The following is a 26163-nucleotide window of genomic DNA, read 5'->3' as shown; positions in this document are numbered from 1 at the left end:
ATAGTTATAACAGTATCTGGTATAGTTACTAAAGCATAACCAAAGATTAATTATCAAAATTTCACCATGATTTTGAAAAGCCAATTAAAAAAGAGAACTACTCTTTGGGTGAGTTTTTGTTTTTTTTTTTAAGGTTAAGATTTCCTTCTTTTGTATGGTCATGTAGTAATCCATTGTGTAAATGTATCCCAGCTTTTTTATCCACTTATCTACTGATGAAGCACTTGAGCTATTGTAAATAGCACTGCTATGAACATAGGAATGCATATATTCTTTTGAATTAGGGTTTCTGGATTCTTAGGATATATTCCCAGAGATGGGATTGCTGGGTCTAAAGGCTATCCCATGGAAAAAAATAAATAAAGATGTCCTAACAACCAGCTTTGACCACGAACTCTTACTTCAATGATGGAAGATTTCTGGGACAGAAAAGAGGCTAAAAATATTTTTCTTTCTTTTGCCAAGATAAAATTGATACTATGAGACATTATGGAATATTATGCCATACATATATGCCTAACATATGTCATTCAAATCTGCACACCCACCCTACAGATAAGTAGCAGTATTATCCCTAATTTACAGACAAGGAAAGTGAGACACAGAGGCATCAAGTAACTGGTCCAAGGTCACATCTAGTACACCAGAGACTAGCATCACTCAAGTCTTACTACTAAGATGCTATGGGACTTAAAGCAAGTCACTTAATATCTCTGATTTCTATTTGATTTTCTTTTCTCTAAAATGAAGGGATCGGATTAGAGGATCAGTCCTGTTAAATAGAAATAAAAGAGCTACAAATGTAATTAAAATTTTTTCACTAGCCCCAGTAGAAACGAAAAGAAAACAGCTGGAATTAATTTTAACAATATATTTGAAATGTGATTTTAACAAATAATATAAATATTAATGAAGCATTTAGGTCCCTATTGCATATTTTACACTTATTGCTCATTTTAATTCAGGCTACCCATAGTTTAAGTGCTCAATAGCCTGGCTACCATGTTGGACATTGAACCTTTAGAAGTCTATCTCCAATAATTATGTAAACTGTTTCAGGAATATTCGTTATTAAAGATAAGGCACACCAGCAGAGACTAGACATAATGAAAGGCGCTGTCCACACAGTGTGGTTTGAGTGTAGCACTGTGAAGGTCCCCAGCTACAGAAGCCTGAAAATCCATCTTTGATGGCATTCCTTTGTAGAAAGCAGAAATCAACCGTGTTTTTCAATAACTGAAAATATAAATCACCCTGGCTGGGCAGCTCAGTTGGTTAGAGTGTAGTCCCAATATGCCAAAGTTGCGGGTTTGATTCCCAGTCAGGGCACATGCAAGCAGCAATCAATGAATGCATAAATAAGTGGAACAACAAAAATCAATGTCTCTTTCTCTCCCTCCATCCCTTCAAAACAAACAAAAAGATTATATATATATATATATATATATATATATATATATATATATATATATATATATATCTTAGAAAGATAAAAATTTGACCAATTAAGCTCTTAGTGCAAACTGAAAATCTTTTTAGAAGCATATTTATATGGGCTATAAATAGTAAATTAAAGGGTCCTTATACTTGATGTGAGTTTGAGTTCATCCTATTGGTTGGGCCACTTGCATTTTACATGACCTTGGGGAGCAGGGATCAGAAACCTGTGGAGGGTAGATTCCTAAAAAAAGATTTACCTACTTACTATTCAGCCTTGCAATCTTATAGCCTGAACTAAAATGGAAAAGAGATTTTTAAAAATCCAGATAATCACATACTGGGTGAAGTCACACCAACAGAAAGGCTGTCATTGTGACCTGAACGTCAATTAATGACAGCTCAGTGACAGGGTGATGCCGGGGAGGAATTAACACCAGCAGCCACTCCTGGATACTCCACCTGGGCTCCTCTTAGAAGAGGTGTTAACAAAACACATTAGAAGTTATTGACAGAAGCATAGTTAGGCAAGCCACTTTAAAATAATCAGGCCCTAAGTGATACAAGAAATTCAAATCTCCAGCTGCACCTTGAGAGGATAAAGAGTAAGACTGGCATGGAAGGGTATGGGGGGAAATTATTGAATTGGCATTATTGAGCTTGTGGCCTATTCTATGTTCAAGTAAAGTCACTTGAGGAAACTGGAAGTGGGATTGTAATGTAGGTCAGTCTGGCTCCAAAGCTAGGACTTTCTCCCTAGGTGGAGAGAATTTTATCTCAGAATCTCCAGGTGGTAAGGAATCGCCCATTGCAGAAAATACAGCGACCCTCTTATTAGGTCTTTTCTCATGAAGGCTCTACGGGTCTCCAGCCTACGAGTTTCATATTCATGAATAGGTCTGAACTCAGTTCAAATTTACAGCACAAAACATATTAATATTACATCCCACAACTATAGGCAGTTTACTTGATGTCCTTTCATTTGTTTCCTGTGTGTGTGAAAACAAGAACAGCATTCCTCATTGCCAATCCATGCAGAGACTGGTTAAAAGAAACAGATGTATGGAAAGCTCTAGACCAGGGGTGGGCAAACTTTTTGACTCGAGGGCCACAATGGGTTCTTAAACTGGACCGGAGGGCCAGAACAAAAGCATGGATGGAGTGTTTGTGTGAACTAATATAAATTCAAAGTAAACATCATTACATAAAAGGGTACAGTCTTTTATTTCAATAGTTTTATTCATTTCTAACAGGCCGGATCTGGCCCGCGGGCCGTAGTTTGCCCACGGCTGCTCTAGGCACAATCAGAAGTTCTGAGCATCTTCATTTTAAAATAAAGGTTTACCATTCCTCTCAGAAGAATCTGTCTTTAGCAATCATTTTAGTTCTAGAAGCACCGAATGAGCAATTGATTGGGCCAAGAAAAAGGTTCACCTGGGCAGTGAATCTCAAGCGGAGACAAGCATGGGCCCTGACAGGGACCTGCATGCCAAAAGCAATGGACCTTTTACAGATTTTGCAATCCAGTGTTCAACTTTATTTTTTTTTAGAGAGAGTGGAAGAGAGAGGGAAAGACAGAGAGAAACATCAGTGTGAGAGAAACACATCATTGGTTGCCTCCTGCACATGCCCTGGCCAGGGCCAGGGCCGGGAGAAGCCTGCAACTGAGGTACGTGCCCTTGACCAGAATCGAACCTGGGACCCTTCAGTCCACAGGCCGACATTCTATCCCCTGAGCCAAACCGGCTAGGGCCCAGTGCTTGACTTTAAAAGCAGGGGGCTCACAATGGCTGTGTTTTTCCTCCTAAAAGTGACAAGGCTTTACTTAGTTTCTGCAAAATAGATTCACTTTATCAATGCTTAAATTTCTGCAGGACATCACAAACAGAATCATATCTAAGAAATGGCAAGAGTCTCCACTTGTCAGTGATGGCCCTTGGCATCCACCTTCACTGTCACAGGACAGACAGAGCTCTGGGAGGCATGGCCCGTGTCTGTCCTGTTCATCATTACATTTGGCCACCAGGCCTGGTATAGAACAGGTGCTTAGGAAATATTTGTTCAATGGGGTAAAAGTATTTTCTCAGGAAAGGCTACCAGGCACAACAATGGACCTCCAGAGACCAAGATTTCTGAAGAAGATGTATTGAGTAAGAGATGTACTCCACTTTTCCCTAGGGTAAGAACAGCTTTCTTCAGGTAGTGAACTTTCTTTTCTGTGAAACATTTGCCTCGTTATATTTCATTCATCACCACCAGGAAAATGCCCACAGGTTATCAGAAAATATAATAGTACATTTTTAGACATTAATAAATCATTCTAAGTTATTGATGGGCCACAATTAAAAGTTATACATGTCCTAAGTTCTTATGCTCATATTGGTAATGCTAGATCAGTTTTACACCTGTCTAGGGCTGATTATGTTTATTAAAATAAGTTAAGATCTTTCACCTTTAGATTAGAAATGAAGCAATCACAATACCAAAAACCATTACATGCAGCAATTTCTAATTTACAAAGTATTTCCACATCCAGAACCTCACTTGCTTTTAATAACGCCCCATGAATGAGAGAGAGACGAAGGGAGAAGGAGAGACCCTCATTGTACAGAGGAGACCTGGAGCCCATACAGCTCATGCATCATGCCCCTAGTAAGTGAATAGTTGGGCATCTCAATGTGAAATGAGGACAGAAACACAGTTAAAGGCATTTAGAAGATGCTGGTTTATAAAACGTAAACTTTAGTTGACTGCCTTTGCTTACCTAACGTACCCAACCGAGACACTACACAGAAATTACGTTAGTTACTAACAAGCATCATTCTCAAACCCTGTCATCATCATTTTTGTTTCCTATAGAGCCATGGAGAAAAAATGTATGCCTTCCTGTATTGGATAATGGGTTTTTAAATTAGCTTTTATTCATTTAAAATACAAGCTGGCAAGAACTATCATGGAGAACAGGGAGGATTGGGAACAAAACAGAAGGGGTTATGTCTCTTTATAGGAGACTAAAATCCGCTTGGATTTGTAGAGAGACGTATCTCATTCTTCTTCAAATCACAATAGAATACAGAATGATCCAGACTGGAACACTTCCCAATTCTTTCATTGACATTATCTTTTCTAAGATGTTTGACTGCCTGCCTTCCCAGAGATCCAGTGAATCTATATGAAAACATGGCTTTGTATGCAATAACACAAAAGTAAGATTCTTTATGTTATGCTGATAGTTTACACCTAGTGGGATTCATTGAATTCTTTAGGGACACCACAACTTGAGGATTCACTGAAGTACCTACAAGAACATATTAGCTTTAAATAGTACTATTTACCCCAATTAATAACACTTTCTTTGGAGGGTGAGAGTAAAAGGTGCACACAAAACTATCTAGTAATCACCTTCAACTTCCCACCAACAAATCGACCAATCTCCTTGCAATTGAACCATATACTTTGTCCCACTCCCATTAAATTAGATGAACTCTCTCTCAAAGGCCAAGCCATTCTTTTGTACATTGTATCACTTCTCAAGCAATTTGTTCTTGGAATTACCCCTTCTATCTCCTCTACTAGATAACTCCTATTAGCATCCAACAGGGTATAACATCTGTTATTTTTAAAACCTTTTAATCCATATCTGCCTCCTCCTATTACTGTATTGCTTTGTTCTTTGTATAGTAAAATTCCTCAAAAAAGTGTCCATCCTGATGTCTTCTTACCCCATCCCCACTGTGTATTTTATTTCATTGCTTAAACAATGAGGAGATATTAATATACATATATATGTATATACATATATAATATACATATATATGTGTGTAATATATGTATATATATGTATGTATAACTTCACATGTAAAAGATAACAGAAAACCAGTTTTAATATAGCAAAAAGAATAAAATACAACAAGCACCTGTATTTCGCCACTCAGTTTAAGGTTAGAACATTTCTGGTAACTGTGACGTTTACTCTGTAATCTTCCAATCCTTTCCCTTGCTCCCTAGCTTTATTGAATTATAATTGTGTACGTTTAAGGTGTACAACATGATGATTTGGTATGCACATGTACTGTGAAACAATCATAATAAGGTTACTTACATCTCAGTCACCTCACATAGTTAGCTTTGTGTGAGTGTGTTGAGAAAATTTAAGGTCTTCTCTCCTGGCAACCTTCAAGCATGTGATACAGTAGCGTTAGCTTTAATCGCCATACTGTACGTTAGATCCCAGAACTTGTTCTCCTTGTAACTGGAAGTTTGTACCTTTGGCTGGCATCTCCCCATTTTCCCCACCCCCTAACAACCCTCAATCTATTCTTGTGTCCATGAGTTCAGTTTTTATCTTTTTTTTTTCTTAGATTTCACATATGAGTGAGGTTATACCTTCTCTTTGAATTAACTTCACTTACTCAGGGTTCATCCCTGTTGTTGAAAATGGCAGGATTTCCTCCTTTTTTATGGCTGAGCAATATTCATATATATATACATACACACATACATACACATATATATATATGTATAATTTCATATGTAAAAGATAACAGAAAACCAGTTTTAATATGTAAGAACTTAAAAATATATCCAAGCCATTTTAAAAATATTTATGCAAATATGTTTAACATGAAAATTAAGAAATTTAGGAAGATAAAATTATTGTGTGAAGATTGATGGTAAGCCTTAAAGACAGTTAAATATCAAGGTAAATGAGTTTAATTGTGGATATAAAACCAGATTAAGAATAGTTACTTAATATAATTAATTAAATCTAATCCTTAAGATTATATTAACAACGAGAGTAAGTAAGAAGGAGTGTGGAGGATTACATTATTACAAAGAGAAAAACAAAAGATATAAGTCTTGGATTTGACAGTTAAGCAAAATATAGTTTAAGAATGTTAAAAATACCTACAAGACTCCATAGGCAGGAAAATTGCAGAAATATGTCATAGGAATATCTTTACCAACACAGCTCCTAGGGCAATGGAGACTAAGGAGAAAATAAAGAAACGGGACTACATCAAAATAAAAAGCTTCTGAACATCAAAAGAAACCATAAACAAAACAACAAGAAAGCCCACTGCATGGGAGAACATATTTGCCAATGTTATCTCTTATAAGGGTTTAATCTCCAACATTTACAGGGAACTCATACAACTTAACAAAAGGAAGATAAACAATTCAATCAAAAAATGGGCAAAGGACCTAAATAGACACTTTTCAAAAGAGGACATACAGAAGGCCGAAAGACATATGAAAACATGCTCAAAGTCACTAATCATCCGAGAGATGAAAATCAAAACAACAATGAGATACCATCTCACACCTGTCAGAATGGCTATCAACAAATCAACAAACGACAAGTGCTGGCGAGGAGGTGGAGAAAAAGGAACACTCGTGCACTGCTGGTGGGAATGCAGACTGGTGCAGCCACTGTGGAGAACAGTATGGAGTTTCCTCAGAAAGTTAAAAATGGAACTCCCATTTGACCCAGTAATCCCACTTCTAGGAATATATCCCAAGAAACCAGAAACACCAATCAGAAAGGAGATATGCATCCCTATGTTCATAGCAGCACAATTTAAAATAGCTAAGATTTGGAAACAACCATCAGCAGATGAGTGGATTAAAAAACTGTGGTACATCTACACAATGGAATACTATGCTGCTGTAAAAAAGAAGGAACTTTTTACCATTTGCAACAGCATGGATGGAACTAGAGAGCATTATGCTAAGCGAAATAAGCCAGTCAGAGAAAGATAAATATCACATGATCTCACTCATATGTGGGATATAATGATCAACATAACCTGATGAACAAAAACAGATCCAGAGACAAATGGCAGGGGAAGTCTGGGGGGAGGGGGGATTAGAGATCAACCAAAGGACTTGTACGCATGCATATTAGCATAACCAATGGACACAGACACTGGAGCGGTGTGGGGGGAGGTCAATCGAGAAAAAGGGAGACATATGTAAAACTTTAGACAATAAAAAATGTTAAAAATAACCACTTATGGAATTAAAACAGCATCTTCCATATCACTGGATAAAAATAAAAAAAAAACACAAGATATTATCCATAGGAATGAAAGAATACAAATTACTAAAAGGTAGCAAATCCTCTGAAAACATAAGATAATTATATAAGATCACACAGATCAGAGATTTCAATAAATGTGTTGTAATCCTTGTTGAAGGACAAATAATCTCCTTTATTAGCTAAAAGATAAGAATTTTATCTTATCATGCTACCTGTTATGCTAGTGCACAATTCTAATTTATTTTCTTCATGGTACTTATCACTAGGAGAATTACTGCATTTGTTTATTGTCTTATTCATACCTGTAATGTCGGAGCTCAATAAATATGTGTCATATCAATCAGTGAAATATGAATAAATAAATGAATACTACAAATCTCAAAGACAGATTAAATATCAAAGCAAGAAGAAAGCAGAGATTACAATAAAAATATTATTTAAAAATAACAGCAAAATACTTTTAAAATATAGAGAAGATATTTTTGTTGTTAAGACAAAATCCATAATGAAATTTAAAAGTCACAAAACTTACTACATCAAATACCAAGATCAACATATACAAAACAAAAACATAGAAATACAGGCAGCCGTAACTGGTTTGGCTCAGTGGATAGAGTGTTGGCCTGCGGAATGAAAGGGCCCAAGTTCGATTCCGGTAAAGGGCATGTACCTTGGTTGCGGGCACATCTCTAGTAGGGAGTGTGCAGGAGGCAGCTGATCGATGTTTCTCTCATCGATGTTTCTAACTATCTCTCTCCCTTCCTCTCTGTAAAAAAATCAATAAAATATATATTTTATAAAAAATACAGAATTACAGTGAAGATGAGTGACTAATATACTTCTAATAATTTACTCTCTTGAATGTATATGTATTTTATATGCATAAAAATAACTTTGTACCCAACGAAGTATTTTCTATGTAGGCACATATTGTTTAGTCAGAAAATAATCATTACTAAAAAGTACTTATTAGATTCCATTGGGAAAAAGCCTTTGACAAGCTTTTTTGCTTAAAAGCTACTAGAAAGCTAATTTGAGGAACTGAAATAAAAAATTGGAATAGATATAAATTTAGATGTAAAAAAATGTTAAGTTTAAGTATCTGGAAAACATTACTAAGTCTGGTCTAACATTTTTTTGTGAATATCAGAGTTATCTAATACCTCCTAAGTAATACAACCTCAAACAGGCAAATTATAGGAAGATCTCCTATGCCTGAATGAGTGGCCAGAAAAACGGAAGAATGCTTTCTGAAGGCACCAGCACATTACAGTTCTACAGCCACATGTTAAATAATGGTAACTTCCCTGCACACAACTGCTAAATGTGAATTCAGAATGCCGTGTGCATTGCCTATATGCTATGCCTTGAGAAACAAAAGAGAAAGAACGAAGGTAATGTTTACTGAGCAAATAGGTATTGTTCGGATATGTAACTGCATTTAATAATCAGTGCCTAAAAGTATGGCTACGTTCATTCATTTAACAGATACTTCCTGAGCACTTCCACTATTGCCAGGCATTGCTGTAAGCACTTGGAAGGACCTACAACAAAATTGGGTGAAATATATTGTATAGCAGTAGATGGTGATAGGCACTATGAAGAAAATAAGCAGAAAGGAGAGATGGAGATTACACTTTTAAATAAAGTTAGTCAGGAGAGGCTTTCCTGAGAAGATGGTCACCTGTAGGAGATAAGGGGAGGGTGTTCCCGGCCAGGACAACCAATACAAAGGCTCTGAGGCAGGAAGCAGTGAGGGTGGAACAGTGAACAGAAATGGGAGTATGACAGACAAGGCTACGGGGAGACCAGACTAAGTAGGCCCTTGGAGGTTTGACTTGAACTTGAAAGTGATCTGCCTTGTGTTTGAAAAAAAATTCTGTGTCCTTTGCATAGTTGAGAATAGACTACTGTGAATGAAAAGGGGGCTCTATGGAAGCTATCCTCACACGGTGGGTAGCCATGCCCCAGACATATACTTTTTGTAGTAAAAGGTTTATCTTTGCCTTAAGCAAGCCCTGTCCATTGTTTCTATGCACCTAGTTTAATACACCGTTGGAATGCTTCTTTTCAGACCCCTCAAGAAAAACCACCCTCTGGAGAGCACGTACTGTTGTTAACTATCCTGTAATACAAACCCTGCCTTTGTTCTTCCGCCTTCCTTACGACTCCCTCCTCAATTCCAAATGCATTAAGGATGCTGCAGACTGCTATTCTAGGAAGCATTTTTCTCAGTCTGTTGAGATCTTGCTTCCAGGCGTACCCTTTGTTTGGCTCTAATACATTTTTATAAAATTTCTCTACAGGTTTGGACACTGTTACATTGACACTGCTGAGCAGCAACCATGGAGGAGAGAGTTAGGCAGCTACTACAGGAATCCAGGGACGAGAAATGGTTGCTTAGACCTGGATGACAGTGAAAGAGGGAAGAAGTGATGGATTCTGGATGGTATAGAATTTGCTGATCAATTGGATGTAGGTATGAGAGACAAGAGGAGCCAGCATAACTCCAAAGATTCAGCATGAGCAACTGGATATATTTTCAATATTTGCATTTTACAGGAAAGGTAACTAGGTATTATTCCAAAGTGTCTGGTCTTCCCACAATGTTTCATTACTTGAGGAAAAACGCAATTGAAATTATGTGCATAAAGCATTACCACACAAATTACAGACTTTTCATTTTACAAATGAAGGTTTAATAATTGGTAATATCACCCTGACTCATGGGATTTATTGTTCAACAATAAATTATTGACACATATGGTACAGGCTGGAAAGAGGATAGGAAATTTACAGATGACAGAATCATATCAGGTTATCTAGGGACACTTGGGTAGAGCTCCACATTCTTGAGGCTGATGGCATGATAAATTATCCATAGAATCTCCTTGGAAACCAATGTTTGACAGAAGGAGATGGAGAACAGACTTTCCTGTGATGAGAGAGGCAAACACCGTTTTGCTCTGGCTTCTTCATTTCAACTGTTTCAAATAGAAACTTGAAAAAGTAATTACAAAGGTACTTCTAAGAGCTGTGTTTTGGACAGTCAGCATATATTATACCTTTCCAATTAGTTTTCCATACTGTAAAGATTAACAGGCTCCAGGAAAGGTATTTAATTCCTTCAAGCTTTCTCTTTATGTTGTTTCATATGTCCCTGCAATGTAAGTTGATGTTGTTGAGAGAAGATGTAATTCTTTCCCACTCTTCTTATTGGAAACATTACATTGGGCTTACAGAATCAATCTTCTATCTGGTGTTCTTTGTCTAGACCAGCGGTTCTCAACCTGTGGGTCGCGGCGGTCAAACGACCCTTTCACAGGGGTCGACTAAGACCATCCTGCATATCAGATATTTACATTACGATTCATAACAGTAGCAACATTACAGTTATGAAGTAGCAACGAAAAATAATTTTATGGTTGGGTCACAACATGAGGAACTGTATTTAAAGGGCCAGAAGGTTGAGAACCACTGGTCTAGACACATGAACATGCCGTGAGATGGTAATTCCCAACAGTTAGTTCTCTTACACCTGCCCCCTCCCTGGACATCCCTATTTCAGTAAAAAGTACATCTCTCTTTCTTCCCAGTCACCTTGACCCAGCCAGCTCCTTCCTGTCCTTCACCTCTATCTCAGGACAGTGCCAATATCAAAAATACTAACTCCGCAGGATGCCTCATGTGTATAAGAACTCTTTCTCACTCCCAGTGCTAACAGGCCAGGAACAGCTCTGGTCTGTCCTCACTGCACTTGATTGGCATGCTGGGGCCGGCTTCATTTTAAAGCCTGGCTCCGGTCATATTATGCTTTCAAAACCCTGTATTGGCTTCATGTTGCACTCTTCCACCTGCGTGTCAGGGCCCTCCACAGTGTGGCTCCAAGCTGCCTTTCCAGTCTTATCTCCTGGCACTTCCTTTTCAAGGTCACTCCAACTCTAGCAAAACCACTCTTCCCAGAACCTGCCTCCGTTTCAGAAGCTCAGGCCTTGACTCACACAGAAACGTTCCCTCGTGTCTATCAGAAGTTGACCCATCCTCCTGGTCCTGTCTCCAGTGGGGCTCATAAGCTCCAGCTGTTGCCCCTGATCCTGCGATCCTCACCCAGTGTGCACAGTACTTAATGCAGCCTGCAGACCTGAGCCCCTTTCCTATCTTCAACACGTATTCCAAGCTCCTAGAAGGTGACAAGTGTGCTTTGCTCATCTCGCAGTCGCCCATGGTGGAGGGATGGTGCCTCACACAAAGTCAAGTTCAGGGATTATCAGTGCCCCGGAGTGTTAAAGAGTGGAGATGTCTTAAACCAGGCTGTTTTTAAACTTGACCATTAAAAGCCATGAACATTTCCCTTTCACTTCATAACAGGCTATCAGTGGAGACAAACGGATATAACCGTATCTTCCCGGCCTCTTCAGTGTGCTTCCTACTCTTCTGTATAAATGGAGATTACGTTATGGTGATTAAAAGTCCCTTGTAAAACGGTGTCACGGGGCCATATCTGGGAAGGGAGGGTCAGCGCCAATCTGTTCCTTACTCGCTATTGACTACGGGGAACATGAGATGATATGTTTGGATCAGAGACAGAAAGGAAATGGAGTTTTCAAGGGAGAAGAAAAAAATTACAAAAGAAAAACCTGTTTCACAAAATGCAGTCTGTGGAAAATCTTTCAGCTGAATGTCAAGATTAAGAAAAATCAATAAAACCTTTGAAACCAGAACTATGTGAAAGGCTTTTTTAGGCTTGATGGCAAAAATACAAAGCTATGGCTTCAAAACAGTAAAATCTTCCAGTCACTGCAAAAGCAGTTCTTCAATATTCAGGAGACTCCATGGCCCCCGAACATGTTCAGCACAAATTGCTTATTACAGAGATAGGGCCAGTCCAGATTCAAAGGGCCAGCGTTTTCAAAGGGACTTTCACCAAGGCTGTAATTAGTTGTTCTGGCAAAACTGCACACACGTCTAATTGCACATACAATTGGCTAATTGTATCTTCAAAATAAAGGGTAAAGGGTTAATTGTATCCACATCTGGCCACAAAGAAAGAGACTGTCCTTTGAAAATATGACACTCCACTTAGATGAAAATTTGCATTAAACAACCATCCCTATTACTACTAATAATTATAATAATACCACATGCTTACAAATTAATAAATACCTTTCATCGTGATCCTAAAAACACTTCACAAACATTAATTAATCTCACAATACTCCTACGCGGTATGAAAAGCGATTATCCCAACGGTGTCAATGAGGAAATACAGGCAAGTTAGGTAACTGTGGAAAGCCACTGAGGGAACTGAAGCTCCCAGCCCCCAGCTCTGTACACTGGCCCCGGTCACCAGGGAGGTTCAGTGGGGAGTCTGGTTCACAGAATCAGCGAAAATGAGCCTATAACCAAAGCAAAACTCAGTCATCAAAATTTCCAGAGTCAAAACTGGCCTGGGATTCAGAGACTACCGTGACTTCTTTCATTCAAAGAAACATACAGTGCATCAAGGATGGCGTTAACAAGTAGAACTTTTTTGCTCCTTGGTTTAATTTTATGATCAAATATTTCAGATCATTTTTAAAAAGTACAGGTCACTACAACTCTAGCAAAACCAACCACTCTTCCCAGAACCTGCCTCCATTTCAACAGCTCAGGCCTTGACTTACACAAAATGCATCCCCAGTGATTGGTTCTTTCAAAAATATGTAAGAAGAAGTAGTCTCTGTAAGAGATGGGTGCTTGGGATGTTCTGGCTACAGCAGCTCTGAGAAGAGGACATAGGGCACGAGGTAAGGGACTGAAACGTAGTAAAAGTAGTGTTACCTCAATTCAAATCGCCAGTCAGGAGCATACAATTTATACCAGCCCAGAATAGCTAATTTAACACAAATTAATTCCTTATAAATACACACGTACTATGTCATTAGTACTTGTGTAACCTTAATACCTTCTTTAAGAATGAAATATGAGGGTTCATTTCTAACAAAAAAATACACGTTTCAAAGACTGATTTATTTATTTTTAATAATTAAAGCAAATGTTCTCGTATCCACACCAGAAATGTTTGGATGATTTTCTTATTCATCAGAACTGATGATAAATTCTCTATGCAGATATTTATAAAGATGTGGAGAGATGAAAATGCTCCCTCGATTCAATTCCCTTTTCCATGAAGACACATGCTGGAACACCAAGGTGAGCAAGACAGTGCCTGCTTTCACAGACGCAGGTCTATGCATTTCCTCATCATCACCCAAACCCTACCAAAGCTCTTCCTACCAGGGTTTTGAAGCAATATCCAATAGAAGAATAGAGAAAGTCAGGGACAAGGAAAACAGAAACCAAATATGCTGGAACTAAGAATCAGTATGACTGTTTCTACACTTCAAAGTTGGCTCAAAGTTACTGATCACCCAGAGCAATAAAAGACAGACATACATCTTACAAAAGAAAGTGGGGAAAGAGAGAGAACGTGATACTGGAATATAGAACAAAGTTTTTCAGAATGCCTACTAGAGGTAAAAATCAATATAGTGTTGGAGGGCCTAAAACGGAGAACTTACTTCCGCCCCAGTGCGGGGAGGTGGGGGAAAAGTCACTTCCGGGCTGGGCTTGAAGGTCAGGGCTGAGCCCCATCGTAGCTGCTGCAGAAAGGGCATTCCACACTCAATACAGGAGGCAGGTTTGGGAAGTGGAGGTAGATTTGAGCCCCGAGTACAAGCTGGAATGCAGTCCTAGACGGGCCTGGCAAGAACTCCAGCCCCACTGGCAAATGCCATGCTAAAGTACAGGTAACACTAGATGTTTGAGGGGGGAGGGGAAGGTGGGAATACAACTTTTTCTTCCTTTTTTTTCCCTTCTAAGTATAAGCCCTTGACACCATGTAAAGAATGAACCAGGAAGGCAAAAGTCAGGAGGAAGAAAGATCTCCGGAAGCTCTGTCATAAATCAGATGAGGGATGATAAGGGCTCATCGCTGGCCCTGGCATAGCAGAGGTAAAGGAAAGGACAAACAAGAGATTCTGACAGGACTCGGTGAATAATTAAATGTCAGGGAAAAGATGAGTCGTGCATGACTGGAGCCTCTAAATCTACCTGACCGTGGATACCCAGAGGGTGGATACGGCATGTTTTTCTACCGTTTTATTAGGGCCAGTGTCAATAAAATTAACATATACCTGTGTGTCGTACTATTTTCCACCAGTGAAAAGTAGGCAATATTGTTCTTAAAAATCTTTAAAATAAAAATAGAATGTGCTGTCAACCATGGTATGAGACTGGTTATGTTTCTAGCTCAGGTTTCAGCATTTTCCTTTTCTCCTTATTTACATTTATAAAAAAGAAAGGAGCTTTAATTTTGTTTCCGGAGATGGATATGATTTGCCCTCTCTAAGTGTCTTCGCATCCTCCTCCCACATGGCCGGGGATAATGCAAAACTATGATCAAAAGTAAATGCTTAAAAACTACTTGCTGAATGAACACATTTAAAAATTAAAGTCAAATAGACATCACCTGTTCCCCAAAGCTGTGGACAGTGATTGCTGTTAGTATCTGACTGTTAAACGCAGGTGTGTAGGGAACTTCTGCTGTTCATTAAATGACAATTTTAAAATGTCATCAGGAAAACTGTATATCCCAAATAGTTTACTCTTATCACCCAATGTGTTGCTATGAAAAACTGCTCGCTGCTCCACCAAAGCCAAGTCCTCATTAGTGCTGGTGCTAAAAATTGCTATAGATAGAACAGGAAAATGTCTGGGAGACACTGCCATGCTCCTGGGTCTCCGTGGAAAGTGGCATGACTGTACGGTCAATATAATACAATTAGAATGTTACCCTTTACAATAGTGGTCCACCTCTGTGTTTTGAAGGAAAACCACTGATTTTTATCTATCCTAATTAAAAAAATATTGTCAGTGACCTCCTAACACATGCAAAATAGAGATCAAGCTTTAAGATTTGATATTCAGCTCCCAGATGATCCGGACCAATTGACTCCTAGTCACAATTCTCTCTAGGCTGGTCGTGATGCCTGCAGAGTAAGGGTCGGTACCACTGATTGTGCAAGGGCGGAGCAGGAGGAGGAGGAGCCCTGGGAGGCGAGGGTTCAGGGAGGCTTCATGGGCTAGGAAGGCAGGGTGGAGGGCAAGACAGGTCAGGGGCTATATCCTTTCCTTCCTAGATCAAAGCCTTAGTGGCAAGCCCTCAGCCTTGCACGTGTGAGTATGTGTGTGTACACACAGAGGTCAGCGGGAGGGGTCCCTGGGGGTAGACCTAACTGCTGTGAGCTCAGAACCAGGGGCTCGGGGAAGCCCTAGGCAGAGCTGTGGCCCCGATTCTGACTCAGTGACTTGGCAGTTAAGTGTCTGGTTGAGTCCAGTACATCTGAAGTCAGGTTTGAGCCACATGTTAGCTAAGTGACCTGGAGAAGTCATTTCATGTTTCTGAGTGGGAAAAGCTGAATGATATATGTGCATACACTGCACTCTGCACAGTACCTAAGCATAGGAGAAGAGAAATAAATAATGTTTGTTACTACTTCATGTCAGATCCAGAACACCAGAGATCTGGGAACCAGGCTTCTAACCTCATTCATCCTTAATTAACCAACCAGCAACTATCAAAAAACCCTTTGGTTCCTAAAACACTGGGCTGTAAATTCAAAGGAAGAATTCAAGTGAAAATATTATGAACTTGATATCAGGTTTTTATAGGTTTCCCCCCCAAAAAAGATGGCAGTGGTAAATACCAAAGGAACTCTTGTTCTATCACTTAACAAATGTTTTAATTGATTCGAGAGAGAGAAGGAAGAGGAAGCGAGAGAAACATCCATGTGAGAGCAAAGCATCGACCTGAGTTTTCATGTGTCTTTTTGTCCTGAACTACTAGACTGATGAAACACTTGAGGGTAAAAATAATTCATTCATCTCCTTGGCACTGAGTACATCATTATGGAAACAGTGGGAATGCTATGAATATTTTCTGAATAGTCTTATAAGACCTTATATCTCATTAAAATAATTGCATCTTTTTTTAAATATATTTTATTGATTTTTTACAAAGAGGAAGGGAGAGAGATAGAGAGTTAGAAACATCGATGAGAGAGAAACATCGATCAGCTGCCTCCTGCACATCTCCTACTGGGGATGTGCCCGCAACCCAGGTACATGCCCTTGACCGGAATCGAACCTGGGACCACTCAGTCCGCAGGGCGACTCTCTATCCACTGAGCCAAACCGGTTTCGGCAATAATTGCATCTTAAATGAAATCCTATTGTAATGTTAACAAATGTAAATTAACGTTTAGTTCTAAATATTTTTTTATTTGAATTGCAAGTGCAAAAAGAGAACAGATTATTTGCCCTAACTTGAATTGTTGTAAGATTACACATTGCACATCACTGGGCTTTTCCCTTGTCCCTTAGTTATAGCTGTGTGTGTGGCCATGAGCCTCCCTGAGAGCATTTCCCAGCCATCCTTGTTGCTAGAGGTAGCCGATGGGATGTAAGTGAAAGCTGGATAGAGCATCTAGAAAAGTTATTTAAAGTCTTCTCCTAAGGTTGGAGATACAGCAGCCATGTTATAACCCACACAATGGAATGTGGCTGGGCTGTGGACAGGAGGGAGACCTTGCCTTTGATGGCAGCATGGATGGACCTGGAGATGATTGTGCTGGATGGGGTGGACCAGTCGGGGGAAGAGGTGCCATGTGATTTTGCTTATGTGTAAAGTCTAATGAATGGAATAAACTAACAAACAAAACAGAAACAGACTCATAGTTGTCAGAAGGGAGGGGTAAGGAGAGCTGGGTGAAAAAGGTGAAGGGATTAAACAAAACAACACAAAATGACAGACAACAGTATGGTGATTACCAGTATGGACAATTCGTGCACCAGTGGGGTCCCTTGGCCTGGCCTGTGGGATCAGGCAAAACCGGCTTTCCAACATCCCCTGAGGGGTCCCAGGTTGGGAGAGGGCACAGGCCAGGCTGAGGGATCCCACTGGTGCATGTTGGGGCTGGGAGGGACGTGGGAGATTGGCCAGCCGTGAGTGACCACAGGAGGGCTCCAGGGCAGGTCCAGCCCATCTCACTCAGTCCCCATCGGCTGGACCCCAGTAGCAAGCTAACCTATCAGTCACAGTGTCTGCCCCCTGGTGGTCAGTGCACGTCATAGTGAGCGGTTGAGCAGCCTTAGCATACCATTAGCATATTACACTTTGATTGGATGAACAGAAGACTGGATGACTAGACACTTAGCATATTAGGCTTTTATTATATAGGATGTAACCCCAATAAATTCACTAAAAAACAACAATACATATTCCCTTAAGAGCCTCTATCTCCTGACATGCAGCTACAGGGCCCAAAGATAGCATCACAGGCAACTGCTGGGCCAGCCAATATCACAACAGGCAGTGATCTGGCCGAGAGAGGGAAGGGAAATGGCAATCTTTCACCTGGAGAGCAGTGTTCATTAGGGAAGTCACTTTCAGCTACCTGCCCCCAACAATTACAAAGCATACAGGTAGTGCACCGTCTCTCTGACTTCCCTTTTTTAAAGATCTTTAATCTGTAATTATGCTGCTAGAGATTTCATACTAAATGAACCAAAAGTAGAGGTGGGTGAGAAACAGAATCCCAACTCTGCCACAGGTGTCCTCGTAGCTTCCAGAATCAGTATTGCTGCTTTATGAGAGAGCATTTTGTTTTTTTGTGAGATGAGAATAGTGTGCCTTTTCCCGTCTCCCCCGAAATGTGGGGGTAAATGAGGACACATACTTGAAGCACTTGAGCTTCAAGTAATTGCACCTGTGTTACAATAGCTCTGATGCTGGGCTTGGGTAGGATAACCAGCAAACAGCAAGTGCAGGAGGGCCAAGCATAGAATTTACCTGACTCCGGAGTTTTTTAAGCTCATAAGAGAGCCGAGTTATGGTCATGTTTGCCAGATCCAATATAGATTATTTTTAAGTCTAAATATGACCCAGATATTACATGGGACAAACTTACACTAAAAAATTATCTGCTGTTTATTTGAAGTTCAATTTTAACTGGGCATCCAGTTTTTTTTTTTGTTTTTGTTTTTGTTTTTTTTTTTTTGCTAAATCTGGCAGACCTAGTTATAGTGGTACCCCTAAGGGGAAAAAGTTGGTTTAATTAATCACCTATTTATCTTATTTATGGAATTCTGATTTCTTGTATGTAATAGGAAATGTTTTAGCGACAAATGAAGGAATTATGAAGCGTAACAGTATGAAGATGTGAGCATATGTGACTAGTAAATTATAAAAACATTCCCAACATTAGGAATCTCATCTTTTAAAAACTATCCCCTGATTATTTTTGTGTTAATCATCACCCATGGATATTTTTCCATTGATTTGTATTTTATTTTGTTTTATTTTTAGAGAGAGTGGAAGGAGTAGGAGAGAAAGAGAAAGACACATCGACTGGATGCCTCCCACACTGGAGCCAGGGAAAGAGCCTGCAACTGAGATACATGCCTTGACCAGAATCAAACCCAAGACCCTACAGTCCCAGGGCTGATGCTATATCCACTGAGCCAGACAGGCGAGGGCTAAACTGTGCCCTGTTTAAAACAGGGGTGAGGTAGCACTCCTAATTAATAAGACAGGATATTATTACTACTATCAGAAAGAGTAAAAATGTTCATTGACAATTAAGTACTATAAACTCAAAGACAAGTATTGCTAAAAAACACATAGCCCACAAGAATGTACAGTGGGGCCTTGACTTACGAGTGTCCCGACTAACGAGTTTTTCAAGATACCAGCTGTCTCTCGGCCGATTTTTTGCTTTGAGTTGCAAGCTAAAATTCGGGTTACGAGCCAGCTTCAGATACCCCACCGTTAGTTGGCGCAGCGAACGTCACAGTGAACGCCACAACATCAGTGTCTCACTCGTTCACTTTTTGATTTGACATACGAGTAATGTGAGTTACGAGCTCCGTCACGGAACGAATTAAACTCGTAAGTCAAGGCCCCACTGTAGAGGCAAAACAAACCAACCAACAAAAACATAAATAAAACAACACGACCTTTTCTAAAGAGATAGCGTTTAGAAAAATAAAATGTTAAAGCATAGTTTCATGATAAATGACAGAGAAGACAAGCTCTCCCGCCCCCAAAATTTTTTTCATGCTCATGGAGCTCTTACTAAAATGTCCTCAATGAACTGCCGGAAACAGAGGGCCATGTTTGGAATCCAGGGCAAAGGTGAAAAGACCACTGGCCAAACCTGCAGCATTTACACACACTACAGCATTGCACCTATTTTGTATGCACTTTCAGCTCACTTTTATTACTTCCAGACCTCTCTCCTCATCAAGGCGCAGATATAAACAGGGAGCTATTTCTAGGGTAGATAGCAAATGCCCTGTCTGCTGGCGAGATCCAGACCTCCACCTTGCATGCATATCAGCTGGAGAAAAGAGAGCCCTTATTCATCAAATTTAAAAGCACTCTCATTTCATGCTAATTGTATGGTCCTTTGCATGATATACAAAAGATTGCCTAAGATGAAAGGCTTTAAAAAGAAAACTACCAGTCTGGGAGGGTTTTTTATTTTTGGGGGGTTTTTGGGGAACAAGATTAACTTATCACTTTTTCAGACAAAGTAAATGACTAATTCAAGTATTACATTTATCTTCACAAAATGACCTTTAAGGTTTTATTATTATCTAAGTCTATTCAACTGCCACTCTCTGCCTAACTTAATGTGACTTCCTTCTACTTATTTCAGTGCTTTCAGACCTTGTAGGTTGGTGTCGAACAGTTCAAACATTAAAGAATTTAAAATAAAGTACACATATATTGTATATGATTTATTTTCACACAAAAAATACTTAAACCTCCCTGGGAAAGAGAGGCTGATTATGAATAAACACTTGCTTCCTAGCTCCAACATGTAGATTCTGATTCGGCAGGTTTTGTAAAAAAGAACAAAATCAAAAACTCATTTTTGGTTATGAATATTATCTGTAATATAGTGACAAAATATTATTCAAGGGTTGTCAATAAGAAAGGCCATGATAATTTATAACACACCGTAATTTATGGGAGATGGAAACATGAATTGAGTCTTTGAAAACCTGAATTATTTAGATTTATGCTACTATAAGTATCAACTGATTGTTAACCATGTAAGAGCCACCTGGGAAGAGGTGGAAATGAGAGAAGCAGTAGGTGCGGCTCCATCACTGGGCGGCACAAGCACAAAGCAGCGTTTTCCCTCCCAGGATTATCAGCCACTGAATCAGGGTTGGCGAATCCAAAGAACAGCCGCTCGGCCTGTGGCCCTTGACGGGAGCCGCGGAACTGGGCTTCCCAGACCTCCAAAAGGACTGGCTGTCCAGATATGCTGTCAAAAACTAAAGTTTGCATACTGAGGTGCATGTTTTTTAACCTATTAGATCGGCATTGTCCAATAAAAATATAAGGCGAACCACACATGTAATTTTAAATTTTCTGGCAGCTATCCTAAGAAAGTGAAACAAAATAGGTGAAATTAATTTTATATTCTTTTTATTAATGTAGTCTACCCAGAATATTTTCATGGTGACATGTAACCAACAAAAAGTATTGAGAGGTTTCATAATATTTGTAAATACCAAGTCTTTGAAACCCAGTATGTATATTTACAGCACATCTGAATTCAGACGGGTGACATATCAAGTGTTCAAGAGGTACATGTTAGACAGTACAATTAGAATTTCACAAACTAAAAACCCCTTGTTCTTAATCACTACCTAACATTTTCCTGCGAGACAAATCCCAAGCCACTATGGAGGTTCCTTGTTCCTTGTGTTAATGGACACAGTAAAAACACAAGAAGAACTATACCACTGCAAACAGGGCTTGGATCCTAAGAAGGTCATGCTTAACTTTTATTAATAACAAGTATTTACATAGTAAACTACTTGTCTTCCCTGGGCACATTGCTGACCCTATCTCAATTTCAGGAGTCTTAATTTTTCGCTGAAGATTTAGTTATCAGCCACTTGACACAAGATTCGGCGCAATATTCACATCTTTACCACTTGCTATTTGAGTAATAGTGTTCCAAAGTAGTAAATTATCTAATTCTTAAATCCAAACTGGTTTATGAGTAATTGGTAAGAATCATAAGTTTCCTCATGAAAAGAGTTCCAAAAAATCAAGAAGAGAATAACTAAAAACAAATTAGTACCAAAAACACACTAAATTCCAGCTAATAAGCTCTTTGGCCCTTAATGACACGACAAAAGACAGCTTAAGGGCTTGCATGCTAAAGTGAAACCCAACAAACCATTTTACAGAGCTGAGCAGGAATGATCATTAGTAGAAAATAAGTGACAGAGAGGTGCCAGTATTTAATCCTCAAATCTGAATATACATCATTTAAAAGAAAAAATTTTTTCTTTCCTTCTCTCTCAGCACCTGGGAAAAAGAAAGCCCTAAATTGAACCCTCTGCCTGACAGGTCTCAGTAACTCTCATCTGAGCATAATTCCTAACTAATTTAATCCCTTCAACTGTACTTTGGCATGACTTCCAAGCCATCAATCATAATTTCCTTCCAATTTAAAAAAAACACACACTAACACTTATTGACTGTCCAGTATATGTCAGGCACTATTAGGTATATTGACATAAATATTACATATTGGCTCATTTAACTCTTACAGGTTAGTACCATTCCCATTTTATTGCAAAAAGACCTGAAGAAGCTGAGAACTTTATCAAAGGCACCAAAGGTACCTGGCAAAGCCAAGATCCGAGCCCTGAGTCTGTCTGCTGACCAAGTTCACGTTCTGGCTGCCATCCATGCTACTGCAGGGTTCTGTGAATCCACTCGTATGAGGACTCATTACTCCCAGGACCATGTCTCTCTAACTTAGGCCCTCCACACTGATATCTAAGATCCAATAGGTAAACCCTCTAAAAAGTATATCGAGAGCGTGAAAATGGCAAGTGGTGTAGGAGGAGCCCTTGAAGTGATGGATGTGGCTGGTGGTGTGAGGTACAGACACCTGAGGTGCTGCTCGCTGCCTGACAGCAGCTGGGCCTGGGCAAGGGTTTGGAAAGGAGGCCCCTCCACCCTGCCCTCCAGTCAACAAGGCACACTAGATGGGAGGTCAGAGTGTGAGCCCGAGGCACGGGAGAAAGAGGTGGGGTAAGGTGCCCAAGGCCACATATTCCACAGCTAAAAACTTACGTATAATTCTATCCAAGGTAACTTTCTTAAAGAAAGAGGGGGGGAAACTTACTTATCCCTTAAATTAAAAAGCACATTTTAAGTATAGAATTATTTTATATAAGTACTACGTAAGTATTTATGTAAACATTTTAACTCTTTCCTCTACACAGTGAATATGAAGCAGCTAACAAGACAATTCACAATAAATTTAAAAACCATGTCAGGAAAAATATGGGGGGAAAATGCATGTCTTTTTGCAATAAAATGCGAATGGTACATGATAAGAGGAAAATAAAGTATGCAGATACATAGTTTATAGGGTCCAAATAATTACTAAATAGAGCTAATTTAGTAATTATTTAGTAAAATGTAGGTCTGAGCATCCTCCTGCCAGAGGAAAATTGGAAAAATGACTTGATAGACATTCACAATGGCCATAAGAAAAACAATATTATCACTTCAGTAGAGACAAAATATTTTCTGTGAGTATAAAGGCAATAGGAAATCAGAAGACCTAACTAGGACTTCACACAGGAGAAACTATGTAATGGAGTAGACGATGTCTTGGTAAAAATTCATAATAAATGTCGCAGTGTATTCCACACAATAGTTGCTCACAGCGTTACTCAATCAAGCTGAACACAGTTCAGGGAAGGCAATCTGTGCAGGAGGAAGACAATGAGATCAAGAGATACAGCTCTCTGCTGGGCTGGCTTCATCCAGTAATAAATCCCAGAATACTGAGAGGAACACACACAGAATGTCCTTCAACTATTCTCCAACTGAAACCAGCTTACGTAGGCTTATGCAACAGTTTACTGACTCTTTGCAGTTCAGAGATTCTGAGACGTCTGCAGGGGCTTTTTGTTATTATGCAAATGGTACTTCAGTCCACTACACTGTGCTCTTAGGTATAGTATATGCCCGTCTTTTCTCTTTCTCCGAGTGGCATAAAAAGGCAGGGAAACGTGGGTTGCTATTACTTAATAAAGACCATGGCTTTTAGCTTTTACATTAGGAAGTTCTAGTACATACATATTCTATTATATAACTGCTGTTAGACAAAATTTATGAATTCACACCCATAATGAGTTCTTAACTAATTTAAAAGGCAACGTGTAAAAGGCATGTTTCTAAGAATATGACATCCCCAAAGTGGATATTAAACAGTCCTTGAATGGGTGGAAATTAATGCCAATTATTGAACAGGGTAAGAAGAACACAGAAGTCCATAAAAAAAGCAAACAAAAAACAGAGCTAGCAGGAGGAATGGGGCCTGCTAGCTCTGGAAAGAAATGTAAAATCTATGTCAATTCAACTGAGCTTAACTGAAGTATATATTTTTTTCTGTGTATTCACATTGGTGTACTCCATTGAGCATATTCACAAAAAGGGTCCTCAGTAAGGTACAAAGTGGAATATTCAGCAAATGCCTCTCAGTCCAAGCACAAAACTGCACGCTGCTTTTGCACTGCATAGAGTCGGATGAAATTTATCCTTCGAAAAGAATATCTAGTTGTGTGAAGACAACATAAACGTGATTGTGCTTTAATTTTAAACTCTCTCTATAGTCGCAAGAAGTTAGGGCTGGTAACATGATCCAAAGGAGGAAAAAATAAGGACCATTTGCTACTAATTAAAAAACAGGGGATTAGAAAAAGATGGCTGTGGGAAATAGGGAACAGTTGTTCTCCCAACATGGACCTCTCACCCTGCTGGGTTTGTGGTTTTTAAAATGACAAAAGTGAAAGCTGGAAATATGACAAGGAAATGACTACCAAAACATAAACAGAATATTCCATATGGTTTTTTAAATAATGGTTTCTAAATTGGAGCTAGAACACTAAATTTGTGAAGCAAGAAGCTAGTATTTCCACATTACGGTTCCTCCTAAACATATAGAATAAACACACACATTAGGTCTGATGTAGCTCCATGAAGTACGAGTAACAAGGTTCCAGTTCTGATTCTAATTGCAATCAATTGCAATGAATCAACAGATGAGGTAGGTGGTGAAAGTGATATAACTTCAACAAACTCAGATTGCTAAAGTTAAATAAATATCACCGTGGTGACTTTACGCTACCTAGCTTCATCAAGCAGAGCTGCAGAGCAGCAGGTTAGCAGGTTTCTGGCAAGAAATAATTGGTGCTGAGCAACAGACTGTGTACACGAGCAAGAAACATTGCGTAAAACCCACATTACTGGCTTACCCACACCATCTGTGCATTTTGGATGGGAACGGGGGCCGCGCTCATACACCTCACATATTTTGGCCTCACAGGCTGGAATGAATGAACATTATGTTTCACTGTGCTAGTTAACCCCAATGGAAGCCAGAAAAATACCAGAATTATGACCTTTCAATTATATATTTTTTTCCAGCAAAACTGAAATTAGGACAATGATGTAGTGGTAACAAAATCATACAAATTTGAAGTTACAGGAAAGATATTAACAAACTCCAATAAGCTTGCCTCAAGTTAATTCATCTTGCCAATGTTTTGAGCAGTCAACAACAACCTATGCTAATCTGATTGTCAAATGTAAAAGTCAAGAATTTATAGATTTAAAGTGGCCAAATTTATCATTTCCAAAGACAGACTTTGTAAGCAAGAGCAAGAGCAAGATCTTGGGAGTGGTTTTGGCAGGCTGACACTTCACCTATAAGGACCACTAGACAAGTCCTCCCTAACAAGCATGAAAGCTCCATTAATCAATGCCCCAAATCTTCATTATGTAGCAGGTCCCCCTCCCCACTTTTTCCGTTATAGCCCATCAAAGCAGTAGTAGGAAGGTTGGCATTTGGTGGCAAAATCCCAAATCACTGTTCGAAGAGTTAAGGAGCCAGGACTCCTGGCGGGGAAAGGTCTGACACTGCATGTAACCAACCTACTTCACTGACTAAGAATTGAAGTTGAAGAGAAGCATAGCAACTTGGTCTAGATCAGACACTTAGTGAGCAGAGGAATCCAGCAAAAATATACTCTCTCTACATCATCTGGCCTAGTAATTCAAATGAAAATAAAGTTGGGAGAAAGGCACTTTACAAAATCTTCCCAAAAGGTATCATGCATCGGGTGATAAACACATCAAAAAAATTAAACTTACCATTTAATTAACATAAGAAGGATAATAATCCAACTTCACCTTCCAGTAAATCAGCAATTTGAAAGGGTATTATATTAAGAAAAACAAAGAACCTCACACTCGGCTGACAAAATTATATTCTCATAAACTATTATAATGGGAGAAATTAAAATCTTCAAACAGAGTCTCAGCATCATAGATATAAAGGAAAAAGCAAGATTTTTAGACAAATACATGTTCAAACCAGGAGCCCACACCTTTTCTGGGGGCGGGGGTAGAGGGGAATGTGACTGACTGATATAATGACATTGACAGTCAGGTTGACCAAGAGAAAAGTTTGGGCCATGTGCCTTCGAATGGGAGGTGAAAAATAACCTCCAATCACCTTACCCTTCTT

The 26163-nt window shown here is 39.3% G+C and overlaps 1 protein-coding gene and 1 long non-coding RNA gene across 10 annotated transcripts in view; one reads left to right on the top strand and one right to left on the bottom strand.

Moving 5' to 3' along the window:
• LOC132242980 (uncharacterized) overlaps positions 1 to 14731 on the top strand; it is a 115542-nt gene extending 100811 nt beyond the window's left edge. For 3 of the 4 annotated variants that reach the window (XR_009454748.1, XR_009454749.1, XR_009454751.1), the window contains one exon: positions 9787 to 12201. This is a non-coding gene — a long non-coding RNA (uncharacterized LOC132242980). Of the gene's footprint in view, positions 1 to 9786; positions 12202 to 13590; positions 13673 to 14341 lie in introns of those variants that run through there. The other variant, XR_009454750.1, reaches the window with a different exon arrangement.
• UMAD1 (UBAP1-MVB12-associated (UMA) domain containing 1) overlaps positions 1 to 26163 on the bottom strand; it is a 190654-nt gene that overhangs the window by 22500 nt on the left and 141991 nt on the right. The gene's annotated exons all lie outside the window — the stretch shown is intronic.

Source organism: Myotis daubentonii, chromosome 10, assembly GCF_963259705.1.
Source record: "Myotis daubentonii chromosome 10, mMyoDau2.1, whole genome shotgun sequence".
In the NCBI taxonomy this organism is placed as follows: Eukaryota; Metazoa; Chordata; class Mammalia; order Chiroptera; family Vespertilionidae; genus Myotis; species Myotis daubentonii.
The sequence above is the reverse complement of the archived record's forward strand: the minus strand, read 5'-3'. Positions and strand labels throughout refer to the sequence as shown.